This window comes from Meleagris gallopavo, chromosome 2 (genome assembly GCF_905368555.1).
Source record: "Meleagris gallopavo chromosome 2, MGAL_WU_HG_1.1, whole genome shotgun sequence".
In the NCBI taxonomy this organism is placed as follows: Eukaryota; Metazoa; Chordata; class Aves; order Galliformes; family Phasianidae; genus Meleagris; species Meleagris gallopavo.
In genome coordinates, this window is record NC_139405.1 from 56,744,378 (window position 1) to 56,758,912 (window position 14,535).

Below are 14,535 nucleotides of genomic sequence, written 5' to 3' on the forward strand. Positions count from 1 at the left end.
TCTGAAGCATCAAATAAGACTTGATTTCTCCACTTTAAATATTATGAAATACTTAATAGTATGAATATGGAAATATTTATGATAATTGCCTGTTGACTTCATTTCCAGTAGTAAGCTGTTATAATTGAGAACCTGGCATGCTAAAATTGTCACTGTGAAGGCATATTTCTCCACATCCTCAAAAAATGTGACTCAAGTGACGCACGGCACATAGCACTACACAGAAACTTTTGACAAAGAATGTTTAGAGATCTAAGGATTTTTTTTTCTAGAATTCTCTAAAGAGCACTCAGAGACTTAGTCATAATACTTCTCTTTCCCTTCTTTTTGTCTTTTTATTCCAGTTTTCTCTATCATGACGCAGAGGTTACCTAGAAAAATTGCTTACTTTACTGCACAGCTTGCTGCAAACCAGAAAATCTACTCTGTGTGCTTGTGGAGGCGAGGTGCGAATCTTTTGGTTAAGTTCTGGTTATAATAGGACGAGTGGGAATGGCCTTAAGTTGCATCAGGGGAAGTTCAGGTTGGGTATTAGGAAAAATTTCATCTCTGAAGTAGAAGCGTGGCATTGGAAGTGGCTGCCCAGGGAGGTGGTGGAATCCCTGGAGGCGTTCAAAATAGGTGTGGATGTGGCTTTTAGGGACGGGAGTTACTGGGCATGGTGGTGATGGGCAGATGGTTGCACTAGGTGATTTTAGAGGTCTTTTCCAACCGTAATGATTCTGTCATTTTGTGACAATGCATAAAAATGATGAGGTTGTACAGGCAGCAGATACTGCGTTCTGGGCTTTGTAAATTCAGTACGACTGTGTGGTGGAAATAATTTTCTTAACGAGCAAAATAAAAAAGATCTAAGTTAGGAGAAGCTTTGTCTGCTTACCAGATTTTATACACCTGTTACTGCTATGTTTCTCTCAACTTTGTCTTTCTTTCTTGTACACACGTGCACCAAGCACAGGCCTGAGCATTACTTCTCTGCCCAAAGCTTAACTCGTCTTTCCTATGCTGGGAGAAAGTTGGAACGAAGAGAATAAAACAGGCAATCAAGCAACCAACGACTGGACCAGGCCGGCCGACGAACACCGACCCCCGGCCCAGACGTGCGGCAGCCGTTGACACCAGCAGAAGAGTGGCCGTAGCGCTACACCCGTTCTGAGGATTGACGGGCGCCTCAGCCAATGGCGGCGGGATAAGGGGCGTGGGGCGGGGCCGACTCGGGGGCGGGGCCGAGGGGCTGGAAGGAGGCGGGGCGCGGGAACGGGCGGGGCGCGGATTGGCCGGAGGGCGGGGCCGGCGGGGGTTTCTCCCGGGCTGGGCTGACGGCTGCGGTTGGGAACTTGGATTTCGTACGTGAGCAGCGGGCGCGCGGCGGCCGTTTGGCCGGCAGGTACCGGTGGGGAGCCGCTGTGGGTCGACGCCTTCAGCCGGCGGTGGGGAGCGGAGCCGGGGTGGGGAGCGGAGGGGGATGGAGACGGGGGGAACGCAGAGCGGTCGCGGCGCTGTGTGCGGGCAGCGGAGGCGGCCGTGTGCCGGGGGCCGCCGAGCCCCGGACCCGCCGTCGTTCTCTCCCTGCTCCTCCCGCTGCGGGACGAGGAGGCCGCGGGCGGGGCCGGGCCGGCTGCTCGCCTCGGGGGCAGCGCTGCCTGCTTCCTCTCTCTTCGCTTCGCTCCCGGCCCCGGGCGTCGGCTGAGAGGCGGGAGGTCGGGGGCTGTCAGAGCGGGGCCCGGCAGGGATGGAGCGGGGACGGCAGGGGGCGGCAGCGGCTCCGAGGAAGCGTGTCCGGCGCAGCGGCTGCGGCCCGGGGCTCACCGAGCCCCCCGGCCCCTCTGGCGGCCGCTCCGAGTCCGTTAACGCTCCTTCGGAGGTTGAGCCGCGCGCGGCCGCCGCTCGGCGCTTGGTTTCGAATCTCCCTCGCGGCGCCGCCGCTGCTTCCAGTCGCCCTGCCGGGCCCTGGGGTGAGCCAGCTTGGTGTCGTGGGAGCCCGTCCCGGCGGCGGCGGCGGGCTGGGGCTGGCAGTGCTGCCCTCCCGGCCCAGGCTGCGAGGCGGGGAAGGGGATCGGGTGTCGTCCCCAGATGTGTCCTCATCTCCATTAGTTGCGCTTCCACACAGCGAGGGCTGCACGTACTGTGGGCACCTGGTGTGGAAATGAAAGGGTTGGTGTGTGTGACCAGAACGGGCTGAAGAGCTGATGTTTTGTAAGTGATTGCTGAGACATAAAGGAGGTCTGTAAAAGGAGGTGGTTTGAGATTTTGGTCATCTTAATGATTATGATTTCCAGAAGGAGCTTTTGAAGTAAAACCGCTGGTTGGGAACACGCGATAGCCAGCCCGTGAATAAACCAGTGCTGAGGTGCTTTGATAATAGGAATGGCTAGTAAACAGGGTGCTTAAAATGGCTTTGCTTCTTGTAAAGCTGCCCAAGACCCGTTCTTAATTAAAAGCATATCATTTATAGCTCTTTCATTGACATGTAGTGCTTTACTTTGCCTCATTTTCTTGTCTGCTAGCATGTGTGCTACCAGAGCGTTAGTAATGCTATATGCCCATAACTCTACACAACAGCCTTCAGGAAATTCTCACAGGCTTGTATATTTCTAGACCTAGAGAGTTTGAAATGATGAAGTATTTCTGTAATAGGAAATAGTCAAAAAGTACAGCTGCATCCTTTGGCGCAAAGTTTTAAAGTTTTGAGTAGGAAATGAACTCTGTCCTTAAATTCCAGAGCCAACCTGTTGCTGGGCTGACCCTCCTTTGTGCCATCCCATGTTACATAGGAGTTACCCTGATGAAAGGGTATTTGGCTGAAGTGTTCTGCTTCAGCTGCTGCTCTACTCCTTACAACATTTCCATTTCTGCTTACTGTGCTGTTTTCTCTATGGTGAGAAGTTGAGCTGCTCTCTTGCATGAATTACAGCTTTCTGCTGAGTTGAGTTCCCTTTGAGCTTAGAATAGGCCTTTCCTTCCTGGTTTTCAGAGGCTGTGGATCTCAGAGCTTGTATTGACAGCTGGTACCCATGGCAGAGGATTTTGCGCTGTAATAATGCAATTCATAATGGTCTAGATAGGACTTGCAGAAGTACATATCCTGTGTGTGCATTTTGAAATCAGAAAAGAGGGAGAGTTTAGACTTAATAGCTAGGGCTGCATAGCGTAGACTTACAAGTTTCATTTCTTCAGAAATATACTTTTTGTTCCACCTCTGATTTGGTAAGTCCTCAGCAATTGCAATTAATCCATAAGAAATCATTCTTATTACCGCTTCTTGTTATGGCTTTAATGGTAGAAGCAAATAATGGTTGCTCTCTGAAACCAGTCTGACCTGTTGGTGTTTTACTGGGATCTTAGTGGCAATACTGTAGGCTTAAATCACTCTCATTTGAGGATGCAATCTGAAGAATAACTTCATTTATTAATATATAACTTCATAGTATTAATTACTACATTCAGTATGGTTTGACTCATTTAGTGAGTGTGGATATAGGTAAAAATGGCCATTTTTTATGTGGCCTCTTCCTGACGTGTATTTAAGAATGAGGTACATGGATCATAGGAAAGTGTTCTGGGCATGTTTTAAGACGTTTAAAGGAGGTATTGCTGTAAGTTCTTATTCAAATAATATCAAACTAGATTTATAAGCAGCATATAGAATGCGACAAGATCATATCTTTCTATTCTGAATTTGGTCCTTACAGGATTCAATTATATGTGTGTATATATATATATATATATATATATTTTAATTCTGCTTTTACTTTTGTCAATGAGATATTACTCTTAGAATATCATTTTTGTATGTAACTGGGGATACTTTAAAGAACTGCAAGAACTAGGAAACGTGTCAATCTATTCAACTATGAAAAGGAGAAGAAGCAGAATAAAAGAATGATATGTCATAGAAAAACAGACTATCCTGACTTGGAAGAGACTCATAGGGATCATCGAGTCCAACTCTGAGCTCCACCCAACAATCAAATAGTGTTTCTGAGAGCCGTGTCCAAATACTCTGTCAACTCTGGCACCTGGGGCCATGCCCAGTGCCCTTGGCAGCCTGTTCAATGCCTGCTGCCCTCTGGTGAAGAACCGTTTCCTGACACCCAACCTAACCCCCCCACCCCAACACAACTTCACAGCATTCCTCTGGGCCCTGTCACTGTCACCAGAGATAGGTGATGCACCTGTAACATGGGTGAGCTTGGGTAATGTGGCTATGAAATGGTTCACTGGCTAGAAAGCAAATCTAAACAGTTTGTGCTGCTTATCTGTAGTACACAATATTACCCTCATAATTGAAAGAAGGTGAGATTATCACTTAGTTTAGTATATCTTAGTTTATCACTTGTAGATTTCAGTAGGATAAAATGTTATCAAAGATTGTATTATATAGCGTATATGCTGTTTTTAGATATTTTTAAAGTAAAATCAAGTGCTTTCTAGAAAAAGATGCAGTAATTCAAATGCTAGTTTCGTTCTGGAGCTGATCTTGTGTTTTGGAGGGAGATGAAGAAGGAGAGGTGGGTTTTCTTTCCTATAAGAGGCAGAATGAACCCAAGAAAAGCAAAGCTGAAAAGTTGCTCATTGTATGCTAGACGTGGAAGTAAGAAAGGGGCCTGTGGGAGTGTGCGACTGTGTTATGGCCTGGATTACAAGTAGTCAAACTGCATCATGAGGGGTCATTTCTTTTTCTGCAGAAAAAGTGTCTTTTTGACTGAAGGAGTTAAACTGCCATGCAGTTTTTGAAGAGACTTTAAAAATGAAACTGCAAGTTAAATTTGTGGTTGTCACCTCCTTAGTATTTGCAGGGTGTTGAAGTGCTTAAATGAGAAATGTCTTTTTTTTTTTAAAAAAAACAAGTTCACTCTTCTGGTTTTCCAAATCAGTTGGTGGTGGGGAGACGATTGCTGTACTCTGACTAGAAATTTAATTCATATTCTGTTATAGATCAAGAAGACAGCAGGTTGTTATCCAGTTGTTGTAGTTGGATCGCGTTCTACAAGTCTTCAAGACTTCCAGTGGTGTTAAAGGTAACTTGTGACTTTTGTTGTCTTTGTTTTTATTATCAGAAAATTACTTAGGTAAAAACATTTGGAATAACAGCAGTTCTGTGGGCTGTTTACACATGAAAAGCAAACATGTTTATAAGAAGTTTAAAACTTAAACTGTTGAATGTGGCAGTTCTGTAATATTTCACAGAAAGCAGCATATTACCAATACAGTATTTTTTCTTCTAGCAAATATTGATTTCTTAATTACAGTGTTTGTGTTATGAACTGCTGTGTGAAAGTAACTTTACTAGCAACTGATTTCCATATTAATGTTCACTATGTGTTTGAGTATCATGTAAAGATTTACAGGATATGTGAAAGTTGTATCAGCAGAACATAGATTATCAACTACAGAGTAATCAAAAAATAGCCAATCTGTTCTGTGCTTTGTGTTTTTTTTTCCCTAGTTTTTGGAGCAATGCTGGGTCTAGATCTTGTTAGAGTAGATCACTTGATTGTAGGGAGCCTTTGAGGTTGTCTGAGAAGTTCAGGTGCCTACCCTCTGCTCTGCACATTACAGCTTTCTTTGGAGGGTGTAACAGATGGTACCTGGACTCAACTATATGAGATGCTATGAAGGCCTGAGTTATTAAGTTGACCTCTTGTGTAAATATTGATTGGCTGTCTCTGAATATTCTCAGAAGCAGGTAGATGTTTGTTTTTTTAATTTTGATTTCTTAGTTTTCTTTTTAATGGAGGTAAGATACTGCTGTTCATTAACAGTAGCTCGGCTCGTCAGTGATCTTGTAAAGGAGCATTGCAGGAGGATTTTAGTAAAACTAGAGACTATTGTCAGCATCTGTGGGGTTGTGTTATACTTGATATAATAGCTACAGTAGTGCTCATTCATCTGTGTGTTTGTTTCTTCTCAGGATTTTCTTTTTCCTGAAGAATGGTATGATATAACTTGACTTTAATTTACCTAATTGTTATTAAGTGACACAGCCTGTGTGCTCTGTAAGGTCATTGTTAGACTTCGGTGTTGAGTGGTAAAGTAGGGTTAGCTAAGGACACTTTAAAAGGAACTATGAATTGCCTTGCTGCTCTAGATTTGAATCTTCCCTTTTGCTTCTGACATTGTCTGTGTGGTTTTCTGTTTGCAAAGCACTATTTCTAGAGAAATGTTGTATAGGAAAAGATTGTCAGTTACCAGAATATAAAAATAGTCTCTAAAAGAGAAGTTTGGATTCTCTGAGCGATCAATTTCAGCTAAATTACTTGCACTGATGACAAAGCAGAGTGTAACCAAATATTTATTGTTGAAATTACCCTGTAATTAGTAGTGTCGTACAGCTAAATGTAACACCAGATTTTACTGGAAATTATGGCTATGCCATTACTGTGGCTTGAGAAGTACAGAGTATAAATGTGGTATTCTTTTTAGTGGGCTGGATAAGAATTTGACTACAACATTTAAAAAACATAGTTTTTGTATTCTTAATAACATTCTTTAGTGCATATTTAAAATCCATGATGTGATCTCTACCCACAATGGAAAACTACAACAGCTTTTTCCAATTTGAAATGCTCTGTTATCCTGTCTATGGGATTTAAAATAGATATTCTTCTTGCGAGCTTCTGAATTGGATAATAGGGGGACCTTTACACTGACTCTTGACTCAGTACGTGTCCTACTTCTGAAAACTAAAACAAGTAAAATCTGAGGATAAAAATAAGCACTTGTTTCACATTTATTCAAAAGCTTATTGCTTTCAGTTACTCACAAGAGCAAGCATTCACTAACAAAATATCTTAGAATATATGGAATTTTTCTCGCAAATACAAAAAAACACAGCAAACTCATTTCAGAAGGAAAATTTCAGTTTTAAGATCTGAAATTTCATGTTCAATTTTCAAATAGTGTTTTCTACTTTTTAAACACTACTTGGAAATGAGCTATTTGTTTCCTTTGAGAAATGACTTTTTTGCTCTTTTATCCTCTGCTTAACTTCCCTTTGAAGCTTTACTTAATACTGTAATGCTGTTCGGTCGTCTTTCAATTAGAAATGGCAAAATATTAAGCCTGCGTATCATTGATCTCCTCTCTTAGAGGACTGGATACATTTTTGTATGATGTTTTGGGTCCTTTTCCTGGTAGTATGTTGCATTATTGGACCGTGAATCTGAAGCAAATCCCATGTCTGGAGAGGGAGCAGGGCTGAAACCACAAAGAATGTCTTAGCACAAACTTTATGGTTAAGTTATGATTTGGTCTTAAGGCTGCTTTGTCCCCTTTATAGTCAGTGCTGCTGTATTGCAGCAGTCTTTGACAAGAGGTTAGCTACATAATGGTCCGAGGCAGCTGCTTGGGTCAAGCTTGAGGTTCCTACAAATCAATACTACTATTTCATCCACTCCTTTTCTTAAAACAAAACAAAAACAAAAACCAGAAACAAAACACGAAGGCAAGTTGTATTTGATTTTTAGTATTAAACCTTTTGTGGACCTCTAATGTCTCATGCTAACTAAGCTGTTGGATGTTTAGACTTACTTTCAGAGAATACTTTCTTCTTTGTGTTGGAGGATGTGTTTTATAGAATGCAGTTATCATTTGTGGAGGTGGCGAAGAGCTGTGCACTGACAGATCTTTCTTTTTCTCCTATCCTCTTCCCACAACCTCCCCTCTGTACCCAAGTATGCTGTTTGTGCAGTATATGACAAGACTGTAACTCTTTCCAAATGTTGCCAAGCATTGACATATTTTCAATTTGAAGGGGAAAACACACATCTGAGATCCATACTCAATCTTTATTTCATGATTCCATTCTGTAGAAAAGGTAAAACATCTAGCCATGCTAAAATATTATGGTTGAATTTAGTGTTGTCATTCCAGAAAGAAAGATGTTATTTCTTCTTGGAATAACTGCAGTGTAATGACCTGCCACATATCACAGAATCACAGAATGGCCAGGGTTGGAAGGGACCTCAAGAATCATGAATCTCCAACCCCCCTGCCACATGCAGGGCCACCAACCTCCCCATTTAACACTAGCCCAGGCTGCCCAGGGCCCCATCCAATCTGGCCTTGAACACCTCCAGGGACGGGGCATCCACAACCTCTCTGGGCAGCCTGTTCCAGCACCTCACCACTCTCATAGGAAAGAACTTCCCCCTGACATCCAACTTAAATCTCTCCTCCCTCAACTTAAAACCACTTCCCCTTGTCCTGACCTGACATAGACCAAATACTCCAGGGAAAGTGTGTGTGTGCGTGGTTGCAAAAGTGTGTGTGTGTGTGTGTGTGGTTGCAAAAGCTTACATTACCAGCATTTTGTTCTTGTACTGTAGCGGAAATGACACTAGAGAAGTGAATTTGGAAGTACTTCAATGTTGTGTTGAAGATGAGAAAACACTTAGGGGGAAAAAAAGTTGTATTCTCTATTATTTAAAATAAAATAAAATAAAAATAAAGCTCTGTAGAAGGGTTTACATAGTACCAGAAGGGTTTTTTCTTGAAAATGTAATTCAAATAGAAAGTGAAATCTTACTATGAAACAGTGTAGTAGACCACAATGTTTTGACTTGGAGAAAGCATTAATGTGATGTATCAAGTTTTAAGAAATGATGTGTAACAGATAACTTGATACTGCATCTTCTTGAATTGTAAGACCTGATTGGGCTAAGGCTAGAAACTTATTTAGCACTGCACATCTGTACTTGTTTTAGCAAGTTAACTAAGAGATGTGTAACTGTGCATCTTTCTTCCATCCTTTGACCACTGTAAGCTCAGTAATTCTGACAGAAATGTTCAGTCTCAGCTAGAGGCCGGGCATTAAACATCAGACAAGTCTTTCTGAAGGAAAAGCTTATATACAAAGGATGATGCCAGAGGCTGCTTTAGTTCTGGTCTCCGTATATACTGTGACTTTCCACTGCTTGTATTTTAGAATGCCTAATGAAGCTCTAGTGGAAAATAAACACATGTTAGCTGAAGTATATCTTGTGGTGCTGACTTGTGGAAATCTTAAGTGATTTGGCTATTGAGGCATTGTGAGACTTTGAGTATTGTGCTAAGAATGAAAAGTGTTTTCACTTATTGCAAGTGAATGGTTTTTTGTTTTTGAAAGGCTATGTGAAAAACAAAACTTGCCTGATGTGTTGGCAGCAGAGCCGCTTTTTGTGAGCTTCTTTGCATCTTTCAGACCTTTTGTTCAGTTTTCTGTAGTTTTTAGGGTTCCTTTCCATTATCGAGCAATGTCTGCTATGAGGATGGTTGGTATACTGTAGAATTCATCATCTGGTGGTGCTGTTTACAGCATGTCTTAGATAATGGGCTGGACGAACCTTATGCAGTGTCAAAAATTAGGAATGGTACCAGGTGGAAGTAGATGATGTTTGCTGAACTACTTAGTCCCTGAGCCCTAATTATCTCACTTGAAACATCAGTGTCTATGTAAACTGTTGAATGAGTGAGAAGATTAATTTGCCTAGCAAAAGTGTACTTCTAAATTAAGACTAATATGTTGTACTTTAAGATATTAAGTTATTGACATTGAAATCAATCTGCTTTCTTCTCAATGATCTTTGCTTGCAAAGGAAAATGCATGAATCCGTTCTGTTGAAAAGCTCACAAGGATGTTCTTGTTTGACTGCTTTTAAAAAGGAGTCGGGTTTTTTACTTTCTTGTTAAGTATTTGATGACTCCATTTATGTAGTTATCTTAAAGACTTTTCTGTAAATGTTAGTTTTCAAATTCTAAATGGGTTTTTATTTGTACAGCTCCCAAGGTTAATAGCAGTAGAGGATGCTGGCCAGAAGGATCAGTATATAAGCAGTTAATTTTTCTGTGCAGGACACTAAAAAAGGGTATGTTCTGACCTTTGGTTATGTCAAGAAGGTAAAAGCATGGGCATTTCTGGAAGAATGCTCCTTTCCTCTGGCTGATTTTTCACTTTTTTTCTTGACTGAAGCTTTGTTTCAGATAACTCTGTCAATGTGTCTGTAGATGTCTTGGTTAAAAAAAAAAAAAACAAAACCTCTAATTCTGATTGCAACTCAAATTTAAGAAACTTAATATTTACGTTCTCTGAAATCCCATTTAATAAAACTTTTCTTTGTTTGAAACAAAACAAATAAAAACCATTTAGCTTCATTTAGAGCTTCAGTGAAGTGAGGATGAGCTGTTCCTGCTTACTGGTTTTCTAGCAGGCATTATTCTTGAGATTCACTTTTTGGAACTTTGTGAGAAATAGCCAGGCTCAGGGTTTCAAGAAGTTGGTGTTTCAGGAACATCTGTAGTGGAAAACAAACGTCATCAAGACATAGGGTGGAAAAACTACCTGGAGATCAGAGTGAATAGAAACTTAAGTAAAATTGTCTGATTGACGTACTGTAAATTTGTTTGCATATTTCATGGGTCACCACTGGAAGAGATGGCTAATATGTATATTTAAGAATTTAAAGGTAGCCTGTTTAATGTGAAGCTGGTGTTGATTTAGAAACTTGTTATAGAAGATGTATGCATATTTATCTTTTTAATACTTTGCATATTCATATTTGAGGCCAGTTCCCCGTTCTGACCATACTCTTTCTGTATTGGACTGTGCTTTTGAACTACCACTTCAGGGTTGAAGGAACACTATTTTGATACATGATAAAAATTAGAACTGGGCTGAAGTTGCTTGAGTGTTAGGATTTGCACTATTCCAACTTTTATAAAAGGAGGAGTACTTTGTTTTAATTATCAGAAACTAGTGCTAGAGAGTGGGACAGCACTGTGTGGGGAGTGCATTAGCCTGCTGTTAGATGGCACTTTGATTATTGAAAATAGCTCATCCTGCTTTGAGGAGGAGGGCTTCTATATATTTAGGCATTTATGCAAGGGTGTTTCATGATATTACTCTTAAAGTTGTCAGATTTTGTTACACAGATACAAGAATTTCTGATTTCATGCATTTGATTTTTTTTTGAGGTTTTTTTCCTAGATGTGTTCAGTTAAATGTTCTTCTCTGATAGTTGAAGAGCATAACTGGTACTTGAATAATTGTGTGGAAATTCTCTTATTTAGGTTTCTTGGTGTTCTGGTGTTTTGATGTTTGCCACACAACAGAACAATGTTTACTTAGTTTTTTTTCTACAAAGTTGGAAGCTGCTTTTGCAGTATGTGTTTTGCTGGGCTTTTTTGTAAAATGTAGGAGAAACAACCGTGAAATAACTTTGCCTGTCAAAACAAAGCTTCATAAGTAGTTAATACTCTTATTAAAACAGCAAGATGCTACTATAATGGAAATTCTACATCTGTCATTTTTCTAGTTGTTTGCTATTGTTTGAGTAGTAAGTCTTCTATTTTGGGTAAGAAGACCAACCATGTTTTGCCTTTTTTTTTTTTTAAGGCATGAAGTTGTAATTATTTCTACTTCTCAGTAGCATAAAATAAAATTGCAGTATTTTTGTTTAAATGTATTTTTGCTGTGTGCTATCAGTCTGAAATGATGAATGGACTGTGTTGGCACAGGGGAAGTAGCCTCCTGTAGAAATGAGTTGGACCTGGAGTTGCTTGAGATGCTCCTGACTTGGAATTCATTGCTCCTTATGTCTGATGTGGTAAACTTAATGTTGTCTCTTCTGTAGTTTTAATCGCTGTTTGTCTTGCATATGAAAACATTGAAACAGCACATTTGCCTGCTAACTGAATTGTAATTTTTTTTATCAATACTGATTTATTTTTTTTTTTGCTTCAAGTAGTGATACGAGCATCCATGGATGGTTCAAGTACTGTGATCTTGCTATTGGGCGACCTTGAAAATAAGAATAAAGCCTTAAAAGTAGAAGGCTGAATATCTGTAGTGTATATGGAGGTTATGCAGGAGGTCTTTAAGTAACTGAAGCTAGCCTTTCATTTGCAGCAGTTGGTGTGTTGTTGTGAGTTGAATTTCTTTTCCCGCCCTTTCACTTCAGCTTATTCTCCAAAGGAGTGGTTCTCTGTATTTTCTCTCCCCTTCATTCTTTCAGCTCCAGGCCTTTTATAACCCTCTTCTCCCCATTTCATTTTCCTTTGTTCGCTAGTCTTTGTTGTTTTTTTTTGTCATCCCTTGTGTTAACTCTGAAGTAAACAGTACTGTTGTTTGCTAAGTCCAAAGCAGCTGAAGAACTCAAGACGACTTTCTCTTGTAGTTGTAGCTAAAGAAACACTCATAATGAATTGAGTGGTCTGATGGTTATACACTGCAAAGGTTTGTGTAACTTATGTCTCTGCTGTGAGCAGTAATATGTTACCTGATCCACAGTTGGGATTTTTGAATGCTGCACTGCTCATGAATGAAAAACTGCTTGTTGCTTTATCTAAAGGTGATAACTTTCAGGTCTGAAAGTGTAGCAGCCAGCTCTGAATTCTTTTGTTTTGAAATAGGCAACGTAATATTGCTGCAAATGAGGTGAGATAATATGAAGTAGGCCTTTCATCAACAAGATGACAATTAAGATTCTTCTCTTGCAACATCAAGTGAAGATGAATGTGCTCTAGTCCAATATTTCAAACCTAATGTTTTGAAAACAGTCATTCCCTTTACCTTACAAGAAGAAAGGAAGACACCTTGTTATCTTTTGAAGTTTGTTCTCCTTGCAATTTACTGACCTGTCTCTCCTTCCTTGGAAAGCACTGCCATAGGCTACACTTACTTCTCAAGAATAAGCAGTTGTTCATATGACAAAACTGTTTGTGATGCCAATACCCTGAACGGCTGGCAATTCTGCAGAGGGCTAAAATATTCTGAAAGAGGTTTCTCAGCAGCTCAGTGCTTTTCAATCAAGAGAGCATATATTCTATATTTAGTTCACTAGTTTGATCTACTGATTGCGTTGTAATTACTTGTTTGAATCAGTTGTATGCTTTGTTGATTTGATATGATTTTTCTAAATGAACTTGCAGGTTTCCATGTGCGAGTCTGATCTTTCTGCTTTGTTCCTCAAAATTTGTCTATGTAACTTGCTGCTTCAAAGGGAGAAGTGGTAGCATAGACTTCCACTAGCTTTCCATTTCTGACTGCCCTCTACTCTCCAGTCACTTACATTTTCTGAGTAGATGCTGCTAGATCAGTTAGGAAACATCTTTGCTCATTGTTGCTATTGATTTAAAGAATGCACAAGAGTTGCTTCAAAAGGTGACTGTTGGTGGTACGGTGGTGGAGGTTGAACCTTCCCACCAATACTCCATTACATGTTGTTGCTGTGTGACAGATGGCAGCAGAAGGGCAGTGTGACAAAATGGCGTCAGACATGGAAGCGCGTGTGAAACAAAGGTGTGTCACTGAATCTCTCCAATGCGGAAAAAATGGAACCCGTTGACAGACATTCACTGATGCTTGCTGAACACTGATGGAAACTAAAGAGTGCATGTGAGCACAGTGTGGTGGCGGGTGGTGCATTTCAACAGTAGCAACACTGGGTCACCTCTGCTGGTACAGATTTTTAAAAGCATAGCATGGAGGCTCTTTTTCATCGCTGGTGAAAGTGCATAACTGATGGTGGTGACTATGGTGAAAACTAATGTTTTTATAGCTGAGAACTTGCTCTATCAAATAGTGTTACTGTGCTCTTTATCTGTTATAGTTTGCATAGAAATAAACAGGAGGCAGAATTTTTGGAGCAACTTACGTATAAGAAAAAACAAGATTACTAACAAGCAGAACTAGTCTGTCTTCTCATACCCTTATACTGTTTGACTTCTCAGTTTAAGGAAGTTGTCTCATCAGAATGGTTTAGTGACTTGATAAAATCTCTATCAGCAGTTCACGTGGGGGAATGTTTGAAATACAGCATTGACAGGCAGGTAGAAGGTAGTATTCCGGGGAGGAATTTCTTGTTGTGAAAGCTGATTTTTTTTTTTTTTTTTTTTTTTTTTTTTCCCCCCCACATAAGTGCAGAGACTGATGCAGTAAAAGATTTTTGATGTTTTTCTCCGGTGTTATGACTATTTTATCTTTTTTTCTGTAGCTTATGTAAGCATTAGAAGAGTAGTGTGTCATTAAATATGAGGCATCTCCCGACCTTTCAGAAAAGGTTGAGATGCCATTATGGGTGTCCTAAATCAGATCTGCTGAGTTCTTGTAATAGGATGCCAAAGACTTTTTACAAGGAAGAGAGAAAAAGTAAAAAGTAAGAGAATTTTGCTTGAAGCTCTTCTGTTTTCTACTAAGGTAAGAAACTAAATTAAGCAACTGAAGACCTAGACAGGCTTCAAATAACTTCTCTGAAGTGCTTTATAGTAGAAATCTCCAACATAGCCTATTGAACTTTATATGTTCAAGATAAAAATATCTAGAAGTTGGTATAGTCAGTCCCTTGGGCAGGGCTGAAGTGTTCATACTGTACATGTGAACATGCACCTATGCGTAAATTATTGTTGCAGGTTTTTAAACTGCCTGTTTGTGCTCAGATTAGAAGCTGATGGGCTGCCCAGCTGTGAGTAAAGGTCGCAGCCTTTACTCACAGATTCAGAGTATGACACTTTATTGTTTCCATACGCAGTGGTTATGATCTCTACTTCTGGTCTCTG

General features: G+C 40.4%; 1 protein-coding gene across 14 annotated transcripts in view; it reads left to right on the forward strand.

Annotated features, from left to right (window-relative positions):
• The first annotated feature begins 1,254 nt into the window (after positions 1–1,254).
• The window catches only part of EPB41L2 (erythrocyte membrane protein band 4.1 like 2), a 103,466-nt gene continuing 90,185 nt past the window's right edge, over positions 1,255–14,535 (forward strand). For 13 of the 14 annotated variants that reach the window (XM_085217292.1, XM_085217306.1, XM_085217291.1 and 10 more), the window contains exons 1-2: positions 1,264–1,387; positions 4,939–5,021. The gene's annotated coding sequence lies outside the window, so the exon portion shown is untranslated. Of the gene's footprint in view, positions 1,388–4,938; positions 5,022–14,535 lie in introns of all 14 variants that reach the window. The other variant, XM_085217293.1, reaches the window with a different exon arrangement.